We start from the raw sequence: 22,269 nt of genomic DNA, 5'->3' as shown, positions 1-22,269 counted from the left end.
TGAGTCTTAGGAATTTGCCAAAAATAGAACAAGATGCAATTTTATTTTTTCAGGAGCGAAATATTTCGCTCATTGTCCACCAAAATCCGATAAACTACTTTGATTTTAATTAAAGTGTTTAATTTTATGATTTGACACAAAAATTTTAGGTGTAGATAGGCGGCACTTAAAAACCGCCAAATCTGTAGCTGCTGTAGCGTTAATACATAAGTACCAAATTTTTATTCATACTTTTCTGAATCATATTACTTGAAACATTAGAATATGCAAGAAATATACATAAACACATAATGTTATACCATTTATGTTTTCAAAAAAAGTATTTTGACAACTATTTTTATCCAAAAATTATAAACTATAAAACGGCAAATAAGGAATTCTTTGGATAAAAAACGATTTTAAGAATTCTTTACATTGAAATAAAAACTTTCATACTGTTTCTTTTCTTATTATTCTTATAGTTCTCAATCATACATAAAAAACCATTCTGTAGAGAACTATCATCAAATAAGAAAAAAAAAATTATAATCTAATTTTTTATTATAAAAATCATAGCACTTACCTTCTTTATAAATCCGCACAGTTCCAAGTGAAATGTTCTTCGTTTGAAAGTTTTATTTTCAAATAATATGTGCATAGATTATCCCTTTATTACTTTTAGATAACGTACCACACATCAAAATTTTATAATTGTAAGATCTCGATATGAATTTGAATATGTAGCTTAAAAATAAAACAGCTGTATTCTAGTTGAAATTATCTATTCTTTCAAAACTAAAAAATACTTACCAAGAAAACGATAAAAAATTTATTAATCATCAGCACAAATGACACTATTTCAAGTAATTTGGTTGATTCTTTATTGTTGTTTTCCGAATTATATAAATACAGAAATATATTGTAGGAACATCATATGTCACATGACTATTCATATTACTTTTATGAGAGTTGCGAATGGCAACAGATCAAAAAATAATAATAAAAAATGAGTGTTCTAAAAAATGTCTGCTGATCATTTTTTATCCTGTAACTCTGTTGCGTACAACTGGTGACCCGGATTTTTGACATGGCTACAAAAAACAGTGAAAAGATCGAAGCAACGATCGCCATGGACGCCGAAGCTAATAAAGTAAGCATTAAAATTCCACCTTTTTGGAGAGAGAAACCCGACATTTGGTTTTACCAAGTAGAAGCACAGTTTCAAATAAATAAGATCACAACTGAAGAAACCAAATTTAATTATTTGATATCCCAACTGGAACCGAAGTATGTAGAAAATATTTGGGACATTATTAAAGACACTAAGCCTAACAAATATACCTTGGCGAAAGAAAGACTTTTAAATACGTTTAAGGAAAGCGAAAACAGGAGAATTCAACGCTTAGTTACAGGATTAGAACTTGGAGATTACAAGCCAAGCCAACTTTTGCAAAAAATGAAAAATTTAGGAGCAGACGATTTTTCAGAAAAAGTGTTAAAATCTTTATGGCTTGATAAAATGCCGAATTTTATACGAAATATTCTGCTTGTCAGTGAAGAAAGTTTAGATAAACTGTCTACGATGGCGGATAAAATTCACGAAATGAAAACTGGGGAAGAAATATGTGCTGTTTCACCAAATGTTACCAACAATGATGCTTTAATTGCACGAATAGCAGCATTAGAACAGAAGATTGATTCACTGCAAATAAATGACCGTAGTAGATCTAAATTTAGAAATAATTACCGAAATACATCTCGAAGTCGCAGTCATTCAATAAAAGCATTCAATAGGAAAGGTAAATATTGTTACTATCATTTTAAATTTGGTAATCGTTGCCGACCTGAGAAATGTTATTCACCATGTGCTTGGCGAGAAAAGTCGGAAAACTCCATGATGCAACAGGATTAGCGGCTACAACTGTTGCTGATGTTAATGAAAGACGCCAGTTCCGATTATTTGTAAAGGATAAAAAGTCAGGTTTACGATTTTTAATTGATTCAGGAGCCGATGTTAGTCTAATACCTGCAACTCTCACTCGAAATAAAACAATAGAAGATTTTAAACTATATGCAGCAAATGGATCCGAGATTACAACCTATGGAATCAAAATATTAACTGTTGATTTAGGACTTAGGAAGGGGAGTAATGTGGTGTAACTACCACTATAAATAATAAAATACCAATTCACTAGTATATAAGACATGTTAACTTGATTCTATCATGAGGTACCTTTTGATAGATGAAGGTTGACATAGTCGATAATTAATTCCCCCACATTGGTGACCTACGGACGTGATAAGAAATTGTCAATATTGATGGCTGAATCCACATTAAACAGTTGATATGCTTAAAAAAAAAAAAAAAATCCGGTGAAGTAAATAAAGTCTCCCGGTTAATAAATAATAATGAGCGAAATGCTAGAAAAAAAATAATAATAGCGAAAAGCTATAAAAAAATGATGGGAAAAAATAGCGAAAAAGCTATAAAAAAAAATAACGAGCGAAATGCTTGGAAGAAAAAAAAAAAAAAAAAAAAAAAAAAAAAGTTTATAATGAGCAAAAATTGAAGTTAATAAATAAAACAGCATTAATCAACTGCTGGTATCTGTTCATCGAATTCTATCACAGATAAAATTCTGGAAGGGGAGTAATGTGGTGTAACTACCACTATAAATAATAAAATACCAATTCACTAGTATATAAGACATGTTAACTTGATTCTATCATGAGGTACCTTTTGATAGATGAAGGTTGACATAGTCGATAATTAATTCCCCCACAATATACTGTTCTATAACAAAGAAGAATATTCTATAACTATGGCAGTTCTTGACGTTCTGAATTCACATTTATTTATTGGAATGACGAAAGCAATGTTAACTTCCTTTTAATTTGTAATGAATTGAAGACAGAAAAAATTATTTTACCGTAATATACATATCTGTAACAGCAAGTGATCATCAAATTGTAAGTTATGTTGTTGGTAATAGAAAGGTAAAAATTAAGGAGAAATTGTTCTTCAAATGCTTGGCGTGTTCTGCTTCAATGTTTGGCATGTTCTGTTTAATTTTTCAAGTTCTTCAGCTTTTCCTTAGGGAAATTTTGATTTTTATTTGCTGCTAAGAAAGTGGCGTCCGTCATGGCCAAGGATTTTGATGGAACTAAATGAAAACGTGATAAATTAATGTATGATATTTACAGGCTCCCGCTAGATGGCGTACTCGAGCGTTGCGATCGCGAATTCTATTAATTTTATCATTATCTGATAGTTTTGTGGTGAACTTTGCTCGCCAGGTGGCAGTACAAAACTTTCCCCTCAAGAAAATGACTTTTCGATAAGATGGCAACATCTCTGAGTTAAAACCTTAGTTTAAAGAAATGGCAACAGGTCAATTGTCTTAATGGCTATATCACACGAGAGAAAATAAGTGCAACTGCAAGTGTAACTGTAAGTGTAAGTGCAACTGTAAGTGAAATTTCATCAACAATATCCTCGTGTGATATAGAAATCACGGTTGCACGAAATATCTGCAACCGTTCAGGCAATTTCTTTCATGAACCAATCAGATCGTTTGCTTTTTATGACGTTCCAATTTTATGTGATGACATATACAAATGTAAATAAAAATGGAGGCGACGTTAGGAAGAGGATGATCGGATGAAATTTTTTATAGATGAGACGGAACAAGTTTTTAGTTTAATAATAACATTTCCTTTAAAATGAAAGCATTAAAAATACTTTCGCACTATGAGATGACCATCTCAATGCAGTTGATGTACTACCATAACAGGAACCTGCACACGATTTTTGTATCGGTGAGTATAGTACATTATTTTTGCGATAAATTTTCTTTTAAAATATTTATTTATTTTAAGCTAATAAAATTAAAACTTATCATAATTTGTTCCAATCAAAGTTTTAATTACTTTAAATAGAAATAATTTCTATTTTTATATATGTAAAGAATTATACTGGCGAAAAGCTTTACTTTGAAATATTCGCCAAGCAACTCGCCAAACTTTGTTACATTATTATAACATAAAATATAATAATGATTATATTTCTTTATTTTTAAATTTTAATCTTTATTTCTGTTGATTGTAAAAGCATGTGTCCAATTATTTGAAAATTTTTTATTATTATAATTATTAGTGAAATAATTATTTTATTCTTCCCTAAGAATTCTTTTAATTTTTGAAAATCTCATTTTAAAACAAGTTGGAAATTATGTGTGGTAAATATTTACCTTGTTTCTCACAAAGTTACCCCATTTTCCAGTAATTATTGAAAAGTATTACAAGAAAGGTAGTATATTATATATAAAAAGTAATTATTAAAAATGCAAATTCCCAATCTCTTTGTCTGTTTCTACATTCATTCCCTCTATTTTTTTTGTGTATGATGATTTGCATAATATTTTGTTTATAATTATTCACAGTTAAGTAATGATACTTTACTTTTTATTTATACTTCACATTTATCTTTTAATACTTAGCTTTTCTATAATGACAGTAAGTATGTAAGTGTACCTTACTAATTTTTCAATATACTTACATTTTTAAGAGTCTTCGTTCATAAATACAATTTATTTTTCTTGAAACAAATTTCAATCCAAACATAAGAACTACAAAACCAAACACACCTGCCATCTTTCATTAGTGTATAGAATAATCTTAGAGCTATAATCAAAATATCTGTCAAACTTAAAATAAGTTTAAAAGGGATACCTAAGGACTTAAATGATTTCAAATTAATGGCATTTAATCTTCCTTATTCTAGTAATGTGTTGGTAAAATTTTATCATCAAAGTGATTTCTTTCTTTTATTTCAGATATTTCGTATAATCCTGTAAGGTTTGTCTGGTAAAGAAGGAAAGAGATGTAATACTGTTTTTATGGAAGAAATTAGAAAATAAGAAATAAAAATGAGTAATGTTCTAATTTTTTCACTTGACAATAAATGTTTTATTTTTTAAATTGATTCTTGTATTATTTAAAATGCAAAGCAAAACACGTAAAAGGCTATAACAAAATAATATGATACATAAAAAGTATGTTCTTAATAAAATATTGCTTTTTTCTTAGTTATTAATAAATTTTAATCTATATACTGTATATTACAATAAATTTGTCCTAAAATAAATCCTATAATTTTTAATTAAATTATCTTATACCAATAATGAATGTTTTAAATTTTACAATAATAAAATGTAAGTATGACATTGAAAATCCTCTCATATTTAAAAAGCAATTTTACTAGGAATTTGGAAAAAATAATTTTCATAAAAGTGATATTCCTGATATGCAATGTGTAAATGAATAAAATTGATGATCCCTTCATGTAATGTAAATTGATTTGATGAAAATAAAATTCTGAGACATTGTAGTATAGACAAGTCTGACATTATTTATTATGTATTTTTTAGACTCAATTAAAAAAATAGAATGATTTGATAGATCTAATAATTTTGATGTTATAAATATTTTATGAGTGAAAGGTAATTAAAAAATTTTATATTTCATACATAAAACCATAATTTCTTTTAAAGAATTATTTCAAAGGACTATGTTTTTGAATTAATCTTAAAAAATTAAATTTGAAGAAATGCCTTACTTGATTAGATAGCAATGTCAGTTGCATAAAGTGGTATAAGTCATAAAATTGTCCTTTCTACACATGAAACTTTTTATAAAATTTCGAATTGTTAAACTATTAAATCAGACAGCTTGTTTTTATTCACATTTGATTTAGTGTTTACATAGATAATGATACCGCACTTGTCTAGCTAGCTTATTAGATAGTAAATATATATAAATAAACTATGCTTTTACAGGGTGCGGAGCCAAATCTTTCAATAAAAAATAAGCAACTTTTAAGAACATTTTAGGCACTCAAAAAATATTTTAAAGCACTAGGTAAATTGACAAAATGCAAAATAATTCTCAGACTTTACATGATCATGATAAAATAACTAGAATTTGACAAAGAACTGTTTTCTTGATTATATTAGCCATTAAAAAAATGATCAAGAGATTTTTCGGTTCGATTTCAGAGGGTGGAAAATAAAAACTGAAATTGAGAATATCTTGCAAAATGCAGCAGAGTGCAGCAAAATGCAGAATGAGAGAGCAAGAATCTCACCGAACCCAGCTCACTAGACGCACATGCGGACTCGCAAGTATTTCACCAAACCTGTAAAATGATTGGCGCTTTCATACGCTATGGACTGACGGTACGCTGAAATTGATCATGGTTGAATGAATTCTGTTGTTGTTGTTAATTTACGTCGCACTAGAGCTGCACAATGGGCTATTGGCGACGGTCTGGGAAACATCCCGGAGGATGATCCGAAGACATGCCATCACAATTTTGATCCTCTGCGAAGGGGATGGCACCCTCGCCTCGGTAGCCCGACGACCTGCGAGCGAAGTTGAGCACTTTGCGGTAGCACAGTTTAACGAGGACCCATACCGCACACCCTCGATCCCTACGCAGACTGATCCAAGTGGTCACCCACCCGCACACTGACCATAGCCAGTGATGCTTGACTTCGGTGATCTGCTGGGAACCGTGTCTTAACGATCAGTCCAGTGCGGGACGAATGAATTCTGAAAACGTGAAATAGAAAAATGTGAAAAGTACGTTTTTACATAATATGTGGCGAAAATCGACATTCCCTTTCATAAATCTTATTTTCGAAAAAGGAAAATAAGGCACTTTTTAAAAACACTTATTAAGAAAAGCACCTTTAAGGGCCTTTAAAAAATGAAAATCGAAAATAAGCACCTTTAAGCACTTTTTAAAAACGCTACGCACCATGCTTTATACCTTAGTCACTCAAATCAAGATAAAAAAAATCGTCAAAATTCTAGATAGTATTTAAGTCCATCCCCCTTTCACCTCCTTATCCTTTTAGGGACACAACATGAAATTCATTGATATCTTAATATCATTTTATATTATGAGGTAGAAATCATAATCCTTTTTATACTATGCTACTTCACTTAAAAAGCACTTTTTAAAAATGCTACGCACCATGTTTTATACATTAGTCACTCAAATCAACGTAAAAAAATCGTCAAAATTCTAGATAGTATTTAAGTCTATCCCCCTTTCACCCCTTTATCTTTTTAGGGACGCAGCATGAAATTCAATGATATCTTAATATCATCTCATATTATGAGGTAGAAATCATAATCCTTTTTATACTATGCTACTTCACTAATGGGGAAATAAATTTTTCAGAATTTTAATTTGCTGCTGAAAAAAAGACTTAACACAAATACAAATGTAAAAAATTAAATCAAAATCAATCAATATTCTACAGCGTCTTTACGAACATCGTTGAGAAACTATGATATAATAGAATCATATGATAAAATTAAATATGAGCCAAAAGTAAAGATAAATAACAAAATATGGTAACCCAATTACATGCAACCGTTCAGGCAATTAAGCAACCCTATCGGCAACTCCGAACGGAGGAATTGCGCTTAGAGTTTCACTTACACTTGCAGTTGCATATATTTTTCTCTCGTGTGATAGAGGCATAACATTCATTCCATCTTGCTGACTGATGAACTCGCACCATTTTTGAAATGCTGCTGTCGCTAATCCTGTCCGTCTTTCTATTTGTAACTTAATATAATTTCTTTTATGTTTTATTATTATTAAACTGTGTTGATAGTTAATTTTTATTGAATTAATTTATTTAATATATTTAACCTAATCACCAGGGTTTTAACTCCACTTCTTCTCAGTTTAATGATAATAATCTATGGAAATACAATTGAATAAAAAGAATAAAACAGTTAAAGATCTTTAAATTAAAGAAATTTTAATTTATCGTTACGGAACAAAAAATTGTGGTGATTGAAGTGATAAATGGCAGTGAGAAATGAATAAACCACTGGTTTTATATGCTTTTTTACACAAATATCAGATGGGTAAAACTTTCTTAAAATAAACTAATTTATTACATTTCTAACTTATTGGCTAACAGGTGAGGATGTCGCTAAATCGTTAAATTGAATAAAACAATCCAGAAAATACCCATTTTTTACATTTATTTTAAATGAGGTAACTATAAATTATTTGGTTATGTGTTTGATTTGGGTGCCTATTTCTTTCAACCAAATTCCCGTGGCGCAGTTAATGAGAGTTTCTTGTAACCGGCTCATCATTTTTCATCTACCTTGGTTAAGTGGTTACAGAAATATGATATTAGTTCGCCTTTTGGATATGATTATAATTTTGCTGTGCGAACAAAAAGCTGCATAGAAATATTATTTATGGGTCATTCTCACAAAACGGTGATTTTTTAAGTCCCTTAGTAATAAATATTAGGAAATACAGCAGATTTCTTAATATTTTTCTTCATCATTTTTCGTAAAGTTCTAACTAACAAATCATATGCATTTCTGCTAAATGTATATAATATTTCATTCTTATTTTTTAATAAACATAACTTCAAAATCCTCTTCGTGGACGTCCCTACGTCTGTGACGCAAAATAATTTTTAACGGCTGTTAAACAATTTAAATGTTATTTTATTGATTTTTGTAGTTTTAACTAGTTAAATGTTTATAGTAGCTTTTTATTTAATATTTTTTTAAAAACAACTTATTTTTATAAAATAAAGGACTAGTAAACTTTGTCCATCAAAAATGAAATCTCCCTCCATGGACAATTAATATAGTTCGGTAAATATGCAATAAAGGGCAGCATATGCGAAATCCCTATAAGACAACTGCTGGGAAAGGTAACCATTCTATTTTCTAATGTTAACTATCAGTTGTTTTTGTTCTCTTTGGTGTCAGTTTTGGTTTGTTGTGTTCAATTGGGGTTTGGCAAAGTTCTCACCGTATACTCCGTGAACATCATAAAGAAGGTAAGAGAAAATTATTATATTTTTGATAGATGAATTTTAGATTTCAAAAATAGTATATTTAATAAAAAGAACTGCTCCATTTTTGTAACTTTAAAAACAAAAATCAGTAAAATTCAAGAAGTAGCTTTTGTCTCCTCCGTGGACATAACAAGTCCACGGAGAAGACAATGTGTTAGATAACCATAGTACAATTTTAATAATTAAAAAACTATTTTCTTTTAATTGATATTTTTTAAAATGGAACAAATGTGTTAATTTGTTTGTATTTTTAAAGAAAATCAATTAAGTTTAACTTTTTCTTATTGGAGAAGTAAATACTGGCAATTTTTCTAAATAATTTCTGTGATGTTTAACATTTTTACTCTCTTCAAATTTTAGGAAAAAAATGGCAAAACCGAAGTGTTAAAAAGAAAACAATCAAGTGTTCTAATGCAAATGAGAAGGGAACAGAAAAAACTCAGTATGTGACAAGCTAGACAGAAATTAAAAAAAAACCGTATATCGTTTGAAGAAAGCAAAAAAGAAAAAGAGCAAGAAACTTTAAAATCTGTATCAGAAAAAGATTTAACAGAAAAATCGTGATTAAATGTACTTAAATTTCTAGAAATTGATAGAGCAAGCCGTTTGTGCCCATGGAAAAAAGAAACAATAACAAGAAGAAAAGAGAAACACAAAAACGTTATTTGGATGACAGTAAGTTTAACTTGCATAAAATGTTCATAAAAAAGTACCCTCAACACTCAACTTTCATGTGGAGTCTAAATTTTTATTTCAATAGTCTTTACATTTTAATTTATTCATATTCAGTAAGAGTTACTTAGAAAATTGTACACCTAGGTTAAAAATGGATGTTTCTTTTCATAGCAGCATGATTAATCGGAAGTAGCTCTATCTCTAATAATGAATAATTTTATTACTTGCTTATTAATGTTAAGCTCATATCAGTTGTACCCAATAATTAATGAATTAGTCTTCATTGACATTTTATATTTTATAACATAAAATGTCTCCTCCGTTGACTATTACATCTCCTCCGTGGACATGGCAGAATTTAAAATATTTTAAATCTTGTAAAAAATAAAATAGAAAACTTGACCATTATTATAAGGACATGTAACAAAAATAAATAAAGGCATTTATGTAATTTCCATCACTTTTTTAATTACTTTAATTTAAGAAAATTTTTTAGTCTTTTTATACCTTTTCAGTGAGAATGACCCTTATAAATTCACTGCAGCTGTATGTTAAATTAAAAAAAAAATCTAAAAACTTCATGTTCACAGCTGAAGCAATCATTTAATGAGTAGTTTTATAAGTAGTTTTCAGTAATATTGAAAATCTGAATTTGATTCAATTTTATTTTTAATGAAGAGATTTATAAAAATGTTTTTATACTTTATCTTAAAAAAAGGGTATATTCTGCTTTAAACAATTTTCAATCAAGTTTGCGGTAAAATTCGTACCAGTTTGCTACTTTATTTGCCTCAGTGAATTTAAACCATTTTGTTGAAGGGTGATTTAAAAGTTTTTTCCAACAAAATACTTTCAGAAGAAAGTGTAATGATCCACAAAACGGTTAGTCTCGTTCTCACGTTTTTCTAGTCAGTGGCTAATATCATTAAAGTACTACTTATGAAAAGTTACCAAAACGTGCACATTTTCACTTTTCTTTTACTTTTTTTTTACAAAAATGCTGAAAAAGGGAAATACCTGTTAGCGCTTTTTAAGTTCAGTTAGAATGTACTCTCAACAATCATGTGGATCATTCCTGGCGATGGTAAAAATAATCAATTGATTGATATATTTCTAGAGTTTTTTTTAAATATTTGGCAATATACATTTTATTTCGATTTGGTTATTCTAACTGTAACTTTATCTTTATTTATTTTTTCTTTGTGTAGGCATTTCATAATTAAGTCTTACTCTGTGTACTTTCGAATTGTGCTAGTATGTCATTAATTTTTTATTGCATTTACATTTAAATTTTTGATTCTTTTAATTGCTTTTTCTTATTTAGTTTATCCATTATGGGGACTCGGGGCACAGTCAGTGCTTGGTATTACCACTGAAGACAGAAAGACTCCGGTATATTGGCAGACAGTGTGTCCCCTGATGGACTACTGGTTTGCTAACACACATATAGTTAAATATTTTTTGCTTTCTGCTTAATTTGTGTTTCTAATTTTCTAAATTATAACTTTTCATTTTCACATTTAAAAAAAAAGTTCTTCCAAATATACACTTAATAATTAATTGGCAGACACAAAGTCCTTAATTAATAATTACTTATAAATTAAAAAAAATGCTTTCTCGCAACAGTCATGGAGGAAAAGGGCTTGATTGTTTTAATGTAGGCAACAGCACGCTCTAACCGTTTTGCTTTCCAAGCAAGCTGGTACTCGGGTAGAGGCAACACCTCCCAGAAAAGAGCAGGCCTCAGCACGGGTTACCATAAATATCCTTTAGTAGTCCAAACGTAATGACATATTTTGTATTTTCAGCCACTGCGCAGCTTAGTATCCCGAGCGTAATGACATCTTTCTTATTTTTCATCTACTGCGCAGTTAACTTCGTCACATCGGACTACTGAATTGATCCGTGCTGAGGCCTTCCTCCTTCTAGGAGGTGTTGGTACAGGGAACCCCACTTCTTCACAATGACAGTACAATTTTCAACCACTGCGCAGCTTAGTACCCCGAACGTAATGACATCTTTCTTATTTTTCATCTACTGCGCAGTTAACTTCGTCACATCGGACTACTAAATTGATCCGTGCTGAGGCCTTCCTCCTTCTAGGAGGTGTTGGTAGAGGGAACCCCACTTCTTCACAATGACAGTACAATGCATTAATAAACTAGTACTTTCAACTAAAAGAAACAGTTTATCGTATGAAATAAGGTAATTTTATTTTTGATACTTATAAATTAAGTACAAATATTAAAAATTAGGTGGAGGAATTTGAAAAAAAAGTTGATTTGGGAAGTTAGTTTGAGGTCATTGATTAGTTTAGCTAAGCATCATAACTTAATTTGACATGCGTTGTTGTTATTAGAAGATTAATTTTCTTCTCTTTTCTTATGTATTAAAGCAATTTAATTATGAAAGTCTAATTAAAAGTCCGACTTAGCTTTAAACTCTCAAACGAAAAATCTGACTTAGTATTAGACCTCTCTCCTCTCGAATGAACTCAACTGTTGAAAGGATGGCGATGGCGGAGAGAAAATTCTAAATAGGCTTTTGATCCTATTTTTCTTTCTAAATTTTACTAGTAACTGATGGCTGATCTATACTTTGTTCGGCAGTATCTTTCGATACTTGTAAAATACATAAACTTTAACCAATCAGAATTTGAGACATACAAGGGAGGATATTTTGGATTCTTTATGGTACTGTTCTGCAATCAGCAGTTTTTTAAAGGTAATTATATCATGCATGTTTATTTTTAGATTCCAGGAAAAATACCGTCAAATTTGTACTCTGCAACATATGATTGTTTTAGTATCACCCAAATCGGCTTTTCTTTGTTTAAAGTAATAGAATTGCATTAAAAAAGCTTCAAAAACTGAGAAACGAATAGTTTAAAATTATTGACTTAAAACCAGAAATCGCACATCTTCATCGCTTTATAGTTTTAAGGAAAGTTCTTTATAAGCTTTAAAAATTATCAAGCGCTATTTCTTTCCAACTAATAAAGCAACACCTTTATTTTAAAATTTTTTTGAAAGGCAAACTGTAAAAAATTCTGTATGAAATTACGATGAAAAGTACCAGCGCTTCGAGACCGAGTCCTTTTTTAATGAAATCGATTTTTACCAGTATATATTACGGAACAATAAATCTGTTGTACTGTAATTTTTATACTAATAATTACTGAAATCCCTGTTTTGCTCTAATTAAATAAATATTATTGTAAAAATTACAGTATAATAATTTACGGTAAAAATGGTTCCTATGCTAAATTAGATTTTACGACTGGTGTACCCAAAGTAATTTTAATTTGATCCAGAATTTTTCCCAGCGTATGTTGTCGAAGTTTTGTTAATCTTAAAAAACATCAAGAAAACAAAAGTAAAAAGAATTATTCTAAAATCCGGTATTAGATGCTGAGAGTAAAGGCTTCTTAATTTATATTTAGTTTCAAAGTTAAAAATTTGACGTAGGCGCAGACTTATTAATTGAATTAAAAAAGAGCATTATCAGCATTTCATCACTATACGCGTATTAGTTTTAGACTAGCAAAGCATTTAAACTCTTATTTCCTTAGCTTTTTCTGTAAAAAAAAAGATCAAAGCAAAATAAGATTTTCACTGAAATTAGGAAATGAGTTTCGCTTAAGATTCTAAGGAAATCTCACGAAAGAAACGTGACTTTTTTTAAACATATTAGATTGGTGGACGAATTTTCCAACATTACTTTCAGAGTTATCTTATAACGTTACTTTTTTTTTCTATATGTACTAAAATTTATCAATATTGAAGATTTTTGGGAGCATTGCTCACAATTTAATAGTTCTTCCGAAAATATTTGGAAATTTTCTCCGTAAACTTTGCTTTTGGAGATTATTTTTTACAAAAAATAATTAAGGGAAATAATAAAAATAATTAAAATAATTTATATTTTGTAAAATAATTCATTTTATCATACTCTGATGAGTACACAGATTAGTTTTAAAATCTATAGATTATAAGAAAGAACATAAAAAATTTTTTACAAATTATTTTTCTTTTGAATTTATTGAAATTGAATCAAAATTAGAAAGTAAAATATGTCTAACATAAAAATAGCATTTTTTAAAAAAAAATTCTGTGTTAAAATTGTTATTAAAAAATATACAAAATATACAAATGTTCTATATTTTTCTCAAATTTGATTCTATTTCATTGTTTTCTTTTCTCAGCAAAATAATATTTAAAAATGATTTTAATTTCATTCTTTTACTGCAAAACTTCTTGGTGTATAGTAGTTACTGTATGTGGAGTTGATGTAACTACGATTTCTTACAGTCCTTGTAGTCACACTTTTTTATTTACTTTTTCACTGTTATAGTTTTATTTATTTATTCAGTGTTTGTTCGGTTGTTTACTGTATTATACTTACTGTGTTATGTGTACTGTATTATACTTACTGTGTTATGTTTACTGTATCCAACACACATTTTTATGTGCATTAGAATCAATTTAAAGTTTTGATTAACGAGGTATTTTGTTAAAAAGACAGGCACATTTTTAGTTATATTCAACAATTGCTATTTTGTAACTTGTAATTCAGTTTTTGTATTAAAACTACAGTTAAGTATTTAAAAAAGTATTTAATTAACCTTAATCCTAAAAAGTTTGGCAATTTTTCAGTATATTTCACTTTTTAAAAAAAAATGCGAATACATTGGAATTTAGAAATCAGTGGAACGGAGAATGATAGTTATTGGTACATAACACAGGGAGAGAGTAACGCAATTATAAAACATACTAGTAAAGCGCTAATACAAAATTATTCCGGAGTTAAGGATTTAAATGTATTTGCAGCCTTCTTGGAGTCAAGATCAGCATCGAATCAGAGCATTCTGATTACACGCTGTTGTCGAAGAAAGCTGCTTTAGATAAACACGATTGCAGTTCTGAAACAAAAAATAAATATATTCCTAATGTTAGTTAATTTTTGCAGAAAATTTTTCAGAATTATATTTTTAAATAATTTATCAAAAGTGTTTGTTTTGGTTTTCTCTTATGAACAAAAAAAAAAATAGTATCCTCTGTATATTTATTGAAGAGCATACAAATTAAAATACTCGTTAATTTTTAAATTTTTTTAAATTTCGATTTATGAATACTATGTAATTTGATTAAAAACTTCATTCGTGGTAGGAAATGAATGTCGTTGGCTGTCGAATGCCTCGAATGTCGTTGACAAGGGAATCATAATTTTTATGAATAAAAAAAACAGATTCCAGGGTATTAAGATGTGCTGTTGTGACTAGGGTGAAAATAATTTGAATTGAATTTAAGTCAGAGATTCTAACAATGTATATCAATGATGATCTTTCGATTTCTATAACGGACCTATGTAAAGCATGTCTAGTTTGTCCGATGTATCCAAGGTCACGTTGACAAAGTATATGGAATACTGTATATCGATTAATATTGGTTTCTAGATAACTGAAATAATAAAATTTTTTTTATTTACCCATAATGAATTTCAATTTTAAAAAGTATATTGCAAACTGTTAAAATGAGAAATAAGAATAATGAGAAGTATTCTTTTAGATGAACCAAAAATAAAAGTATTCCCTTTTATAAAAAAAAAATATTTATTAGAGGTAAGTTTCCTTTTCTTTTTTAAAACTAATTTATGGTATTTTAATAATTTATGTCCATATTTTAACTACTTATATTGCTTTGTATTACTTATTTATCAAAGTGATATCACTATGTTTTGTTGGTCTCCTTAATATATTGCATGTTGCATTACTGTTTACCACATAAATTTAATTGTTTGCTGATTAACACCAAATGAATCATATTACAACTAAATTAAGGAAGTAAATCAAAGAAAAAATATCGCTGTTTGTCAGTAAAAATTATTAATTCGTTTCTCATAAAGAGCAAAATGCACATTATTGTTTAAAACCTTAACTTAATTATTATTTCATTTACACCGAATAAATCATGTTAAATATAAATTAAAAAGTGAATCAGATAAAAAAAAATCAATTTTCTTAGTAAGAGTTATTAATTATTTTTCCTAAACAACACTTTAAAAACATTTTTTAATTGAAGTCCTCATTTTAGTTACAGGTATTGCACTGCATTATCTATTTATAAAGTTGATATGACTACGTTTTTCTGGTCTCATAAATATAACACATTTCGCATTACTGTCTACAATATAAATTTAATTCAATCTTGATTCACACTAAATAAATCATTTTACAAAGAAATTAAGCAAGTAAATCAAATAAAAAATATCGCTCTTTGTTAGTTAAAATTATGAATTCTTTTTTCCTAAACAGCAAAAAACTTCCTTCTTTTGTCGATTTATCTTTTTTTTGGTGGCTTTGTATATTGTATTATTGGTAATTATGGGATTTACTTCTCTTCGTGTAATCGATGAACAAGTACTATCGTTCAGACAACAAAAGAGTCTTGTTAAAAGAAGATTCATGTTTGAGTTGATCTTAATGGTTGCAAGCCATATAAGCCAATCAGGAATGAGTATCAAAAGTGAATGAGTAGGTAAATAATTCTTTGGTCACACGAGGAAGTGTGAGACAAAGCAAAAGAAAAGTGAGTAGCTTGCTATTTTCTATTTATACTCTGATGAATGGACATGCTTATTATAAAAATAGATTCATAAATGAAATATGGATTAAATGTAAGTAATTGCGCTCTCTTTTAGAAAATACCCATGTTGCTTAAATAAATTACAACCTACATTTTAACTTGAGATTAGTTAACAACAATGTTACAGCATTTTAACTACTACTTTTGTTTTATAATATATATATTATATATTTATAATATATATATATATATATATATATATATATATATATATATATATATATATATATATATATATATATATATATATATATATATATATATATATATATATATATATATATATATATATATATATATATATATATATATATATATATATATATATATATATATGGGTGATTCTCGCGAAATATGAAAATTCACTGTCCCCTACTCCAAGATCTAATACTATAATACTAAAAGAACTTTTTTTTGAAAAAAAATAATAAATTGCATTGTTGTTATAATTTTAAAATGACTTTGTATTAGCATTGACTATTTTGTATAGTTAAAAAATTTAATTGCACTTCTGAATGTCATTTTCCTGGCATGTCCCAAACAATGTTTCCAATAGTAACTAGCTTCAAAACTTCCCATAAATTTTTGAACATCTAATTTTTTTATCTCAACCGGTGTAAGCATTTCTAGAATATACGTAGATGGTATTATTTACAAAAAAATCGTTTAAAATATTTTTTTTCTGTCAATAGTTTGTTTGTCCCAAGAAAATCTGTCATTTTCCTGGCTACTTTTATTTAGTGGTTTATAACCAAAATAGATAGAGCCAGCAATCAATATCTTATGTTAATAGGTTAATTAGATACCCTCCTATTTGAACATGTCTCGTTGCATGAATAAAGAATCAATTTTCTGGTTCAAAATCTATTTCAAAAAGTTTTTCAAGATGAGTAGGTTTTTGTGTTGTCATTTTCCTGGCTTCTTGAAATCATTAATAACATAAACTACATAGATTTATCTGAGTTATTTTAAGAAATCCTGTTGTTTTCCTCAGAATGTAAACGTCTTAGGCCAAAATATTAAATTAAAATCAAGTTATATGCTATAAAATGGCGAATTTGTCATTGTCCTGGCAGTCATTTTCCCGGCTTATAAATGCCAGGACATTGAAGTGTTACCCGAAATTTTTTTAACTACTAATACTGTAAGGAGGAACAAATATTAACTAAATATCAAGCTTATGCATGATTGTAATATGGTTGGATGTAATAAAAGTTATTTACTTATTTATTGATTGATTATTATACAGAATTTTATTCTGTACATATCAGCAACAAAAAAAATTTGATTCTTTCTACAGTGGATAAAAAGAATTAATTTAAGCAATTTATGGTTCATCTAACATAAAGGCTTAAGTCGAGTTACTTACTACTAACTTAAAATGACTGTTTTTTAAACTTCTAAGCTAATATATCATTTTCCTGGCATTCAAGATTTGGTGAATCTCTATTTTATTTTTTCTCTCGAGCAAATGTCTATAAACTACACTGCTGTCTGTTAGATATTAATAATGGCAACTAAAGAAGTATTTAAAATTATTAGAATATTAGTATAAAGAAGTATTAGAAGTATTTAGAATTGAGTAGAAATTTGAAGAAATTTTTTGGTCCGAAATGTCATGTTTAAAAAGAACAACCCATATGCATGCTCCAGTTATTATTCATTATTAAACGATATTGAATAAATCACAAATGAAAGTGCATGAATTTTCATACTATAGTTTCAGTTCTATAAATACGTACCTTACTCAATGTCTAAACATCAAACGTTAATTTTAATGTAAAAACCTTAGTGTTTGAATGTCATTTGACGCTTTTATTTATAAAAGTGACAGTTATTATTTGTAGAACTGAAACTAAAAATGTCAATTTATGTAATATCATTTGTGTTTTATTTACGTTATTTTTTGCTTTAGTCTACATATAGCACAGAGAACTACCCTTTTTTTGTTGAAATTTAAGAAGTGTTCAAAAATTAGTTATAAGTTAGGTATTTATCTATATTAACTATTTTTGGTTCTCTTGAGCAATAGTTAGAGCTGAAAGCGACTATTACTATTTATTTTGCTTTTGAAATATTGTAACGCATCATAAGCTATATAAATAACAGTTCAGTTTCTTATAAAGAACTTTTATTCACAAACAACGCAAACAGTAACAAATATGAAGTACCCGTAACGGGATAGTTAAAATATTATAAAACAAACTAGAACAACCAGTAACGGGTTATAAGAAACCACAAATTCCACAACAAAACTAATCTCTAAAAAAACCAATAACTCTGTTGTTCTTCAAAAAGTCTTCTAATTTTGTCGTCTGCTTTTATTTTATTGTTTATCTCTTTATGTGTTTATTTTATTTTATGCATGCTTTTGCCAACCCATTATTTTTCTATATTTTTACTTTTATTCATGCGTTTGCTAGCCAATTTTCTTTATTTAATATTTTTAGACTTTATAATGTCCTTGCAATAAGTAATTATTTTTTAAAGTTAATTATTGTCTAGAGTATGCATGTACATAAGTGTAGGTAACATGCTTGACACACTCACCAAAATATATAGTAAGATATACTTAATTATAAAAATTATTTAAGTGTTAAAATGAAAAGAAGAGAAATGTCTTTTGATTGATTCAAATAAAGGAAAATATTTCATTCCTCATAAGACTCACATTGGCGCATTATACTAGATAACTTTTTTTTCTGAAATCATTTTATGAATTTTTATGAAGGTTTTTAATTAATTTTTATCCGTTTAGTTAATTTTAAGACACAAGAATATTTTATTCCACTGAAAATTTTATTCCCCGCTGTAATTTCAAATAGTACATTAAAAAAGACCATGTGTTCGTTCGAGATAAAATTCTCCGTAACAATTGAAAGATATTTCTATCTTTATAGAGAAATACTTTTTATGTTATGACGAAAGTACTTTATTACTTTCTGGTTTTATAAGTGAAAGTGATATTGATGCCACCGATTTCTTTTTTGAGATTTATTACATAATATTTTTTTTTATGTATGATCCAATTGTATTCGCTTCTCTGTAAGCTTTATATTTTATGATTTCGGGGTTAGCTCAGACATTTGTTTTAAAATTGAAGAATTAGTATCTAGAAAGGATCTGTTGCTGTCTCAGCTTTATTGTTTCGAGAAACAAAGACTTACGGATAAATTATAGCAATGAACTTATATAAGTGTATTCCGTAAAAACCAAGCTCAAATTCCTATTATTTTTAAATGAAGTTGGATTTTGAAATTAAGTAAAGGACGTATACACATTATATGTCTCAACTTAATATTCAATTTTAAGTGTGAAAAAACAAAGCAAAATAACTGCAGTAAAGTGAAGAAATAATTTAAAAGAATATGGGTGCACAGGACATCAAAATATGTTTGATTGTGCAAAGAAACAGAAAAAGTTGTAAAATGTTTATTAAAATCTCCTCCAATTCTCAGTCGGTAATCAAAAGGTTATAGTGTTCTGCACACCAGCTTTCCTTGATATTGGTTTGACAGATTATTATTGTTTTTTCTTTGTCAGATTTTTAAGTACCATGTTTAAATGTGCATTTATTTTTGCTATCATTCTTGAAAAAGGAAATAAATTTTAAGGATAGTCTCGTTTTCTCTGAAACAAAACAAAATTTGTATTTTTACCATCATAACTCCGACTTTTTTTTTTTGCATTCGTTTTTTGTTTATTCTGTAAGACTTTAATTTTCAAATAAATTAATAAGGCTATTTTTTTCCGTCTTCCCATTTTTTATTAATATTACTTATGAGAATCTAAAATTTGTAAAGGTTTCAAAATATAAATATTTCTTAGAAACGTTATTAGACATATACGTGCATTGTTAGATACAATAACTATTATTTCCTTATTGCTGAACATAAAGGAAGTTCATATTCAATATCTAATAAATTTTGCTCATTTAAATTGAAGTGTTGTGGGGAAAATGTAAGTACATTTTATCGAAAGATACTCTTTTGTTGAATACACGGTTTTAACGTGTTGTCAATGCATACAAATTTTAACCGATAGAACTAACCTAAACAGTTTATTATTAAAATAAAATGATGATATCACCAACATATGATTTCTACAGTGATATGGAAAGATAAATATAGGACTAAAGAATGAGGTCCTCTTACGTCTTCATTATTTTGAAACTTATTTATTCACTGCAGATGTTTTGTCTGGCTCCAGACATGACTAAAAGGATTAATTGCTGGAACCAACCAAGACAAGATCTTTGCAATAAATTATTTTATCTGATTAGAGGGAACTGTTGCTTTAAGTTTTGAATAAATTGCTATGGAATACTCAGATTGAAATTCATAGAGTAACAATTGTTTAAAATATGGTTAATTTATAACGAAGCAGCGATTCAAAATGCTTTCCTAGAGTGGTTCTTTTTGAAATTCATGTGTGCAATTGTTATGTCAATATCCAGCCAATAACATTTATAATTAGCATTAAATTCTCTTGAAAATTTTCGACAGAGATGATATATAAAAATATGATATAAATGAAATCTTTTGATACTTAAAGTTCTTTATTTAATAATAAAGTGCAAAAATTCTATATTTGTAGTAGAATTCTGCATTTGTAGTTAGATCCATTTCCACTACCTTTGACTTGACTGTTTTTCTTCAAACTCCGAACTTAACTTCTTCCTCTGCTTTGTTGCTAATAGTGGAATTGACCATTCTATTAGTTGATTCGGCTCTTACTAAACTCTCTCGACCCAAACGTTCCTCTTGTTCTAATCCTTACAGAAAAATTATTAATTTACCGTTTTCCCCCACCTGTTTGTAATAAAATAGTTAATATACTCTCCCTATTTCGTTTTAAAGTGATCTTTAAACAGTAAATCACATTTAAGTCTCTTAAAGACCCGATTAGCTTTGACATTTACCCTATTCCGTGTCAGGAGACCTTGGCTACATCGAACAAACTAAATTAAAATTTAAACTCAAGGAACACGACGGACATATCTGTTATCAAGAGTTCGAGAAATCAATCATCAATGTAAATTGTTGAAATTTTGAGCATAGATTCAATTTCGACAATGCCAAAATTATTTTCACCTCGGTCACATTAGCAGATCTTGATGCCCTGGAATCCTGTTTTATTCATATAGATGATGATTGCCTTGTTAACGACATTAATTCGTCACCACCTTTCTCTGGCTCATGGAAATACATTTTAGCCTGATTTGTCCCCGTCGGCTAATGTTCTGTTTTTCATGATTTTTCTCATTATCGGCTACTGTGGTTTTTCTTGTTTTGTTTCTTACCATTATTTATCTATTTTTCTGTTGGATATTTTTCCTTTTTTTCAAAAAAAAAAAATTCAAATCAGTTTTGATTCCTCTCATTCACGTCTGGCAAGAATTGAAAATGAGAGTCTATTTTTGTAGTGCTTGAAACATATCGACTGTTACTTTTAATCTTTATATATATATTTCGACTGTTCGTGTGTATGTCACTGAACTCCTCCTAAACGGCTGGACTGATTTAAATGAAATTTTCTGTGTACCTTCAGAAGGATTCGAGAATGGTTTAGATTCACAATAGAACATTCTGCCACAAACCGTTCCAGCGGTATCAGCGAAAATCGAAATGGAATTTTCTGATTGGTTAAAAGTTAGCTATTGTTTTAAATTTTGCTGTACACGAATCAGTTTTCAAATATCTTGAAGATAACAACAGTGATATTTTCTATCTTATAGCTCTATTCTTTTAGAAAAGTAAATTACATATACTTTAATATTTAATCATAATTCGGTTCTTTATTTCAGGTGAGCACAAGCACGTAAAATCAACGAGAATAAGTTTCGTAATTATTGGTCGTATCACGGATTTAGTATTGTGAAAACTGTGTAATAAAAATCAAGGCAAAAGCAAATTTTATTCATCTTGCACGCTTTTAATAATTATTTATATTTAGTATGCAATTTTAGCTCAATTCAGTATGCAATTTTTCATTGCTGACAGTTGTCATTTGAAAACTATTAGATTGCTTATTATTACAAAGTTTGCGAATTCACATTC

The sequence above is a fragment of the Parasteatoda tepidariorum genome, chromosome 2 (assembly GCF_982258835.1).
Source record: "Parasteatoda tepidariorum strain Cologne lab strain chromosome 2, Ptep-v5.0, whole genome shotgun sequence".
Classification (NCBI taxonomy): domain Eukaryota; kingdom Metazoa; phylum Arthropoda; class Arachnida; order Araneae; family Theridiidae; genus Parasteatoda; species Parasteatoda tepidariorum.
The sequence above is the reverse complement of the archived record's forward strand: the minus strand, read 5'-3'. Positions refer to the sequence as shown.